This window comes from Pygoscelis adeliae, unplaced genomic scaffold, assembly GCF_000699105.1.
Source record: "Pygoscelis adeliae isolate BGI_AS28 unplaced genomic scaffold, ASM69910v1 Scaffold300, whole genome shotgun sequence".
Taxonomy (NCBI): Eukaryota; Metazoa; Chordata; class Aves; order Sphenisciformes; family Spheniscidae; genus Pygoscelis; species Pygoscelis adeliae.
The window spans coordinates 1213576-1215131 of record NW_008824004.1 but is presented as its reverse complement, the minus strand read 5'-3'; positions in this window follow the sequence as shown (position 1 = coordinate 1215131).

Here is a 1556-nt window from a genome sequence, read left to right as displayed (position 1 = left end):
CTTTCCCTAGACCTTCCAAAAGCCTCCCGACATCCCAGGTGTCTTCTCATGAGTTCCAGACCTCTGCCAGCTCTCACCTGCTCCCACCTGCTGCTGCAGGGATTGGAGAGGCAGCAGTTGAGGCCGCAGCTGGGCATCAGGACCTGGTGACCTGCTCTCCAGTCTCAGCAAAACTCAGACCATCACAGCAGAGAGAGCAGCGCTCTCTGTGTGAGATCCATGCCTGAGCCTCAGCGGAAAGACCTGCCATCTTTGCGAGTACCAGGTTGGCGGGGATGAAGGCTACAGGGTGTTAAACATTGGGAGGAATCGCTGGGAGCATTTGCAAACGTTTCCCCTGCCAGAGCCAGCGGGGCAAACCTTTCTCTTAAACAACCATTGGAATCATTTGCCGGCATGTTGCAGGCTCGTTGTATCAAGGACAGAGACTAAAGTTTAATTATTAAAGCGTGGACGAAGGGGAATTTGTCCCCCCTTTATGTGCACATTTGGATGCCCCTCCAGGCCTAGTCCTGGGAGAGCTGCCCCGAGCTGGGTCTGTGGGGCTCTGGGGGAGCTTCATGCCCAGAGGCAGAGGACAGGCAGCCCCTCTGTCCCTGGCTCCCTCTTTGGGGAACATGACCTGCAGGGAAAGTGGGCACAGGCAAACCCCCTCGTCTGGGTCTTCCATAATGAACATGCCTCATGGACAAACACGTAGTGCAGGCAAATAACTAGCTGTGTGGCGGTAAAAAAAAGTGCAAATATTGACACAGGGAGAAGACACCCCTGCGGCGGCATTCACTGCAAACCCCTCTCTGAATGAGCAATAGTTAAATGTTTGTCCTTGCCTCTTTCTTTCAAAAGTAGGGCAAATATCTATAGAGTTCCCAGCGGGGAGGTAATCTAACTTTAACTTTCACACAGTCAAGTAAAACACCCGAGACCTGTGTTAGGGATGCAAGCAGGTCGTCTGAATTATGATTATTCAATCTGGTATTATTTTAATCTGACATGCCTCTCACGTGCTTCATTGAGATTCATCTTGACCTGAAAACTGTAATCTCAATGCCTTTATCCTTACAGGTGATTTATCTTGTTGCAGTATCTTTTTTTTAAAAAAAATATAAATATTTATTTTAATAGCGAAACCCTGCCCGTGAGGCAGACCGGCACATTTCACTATCTCGGGTTTCCCGAGCGTGGTCTGAGTCCCCTTCGAGCAGCAGTCTCTTGCTTTTGCTCTCGCTCTTGCTAATCGTGGCAAGAAGATAATGAATTAAGAGCCGCGGGAGGTGAGAGCAGACACCTCCCCTGCAGCCGCAGCGTGCTCCGGGTCATGCTTCCTTGCTAGCTTACAAGACAATAGCCGAAGAAATTAAGGAGGGGGAGAAAATGACTGATCCTTCTGTGTGAAATAATGGATGAGCCCGGGATGACCTGTTTTTTTCCTTGCGGTGGAGCGGTGCTGAAGACAGAGGGCACCAGCGCCCAGCCCACAGCCGTCGCCCCGCCGCCAGCGCGCCAGCTCGGGGCGGCCGGAGAGCCGCCCATGGCCGCCCCGAGCACGCCGGGGG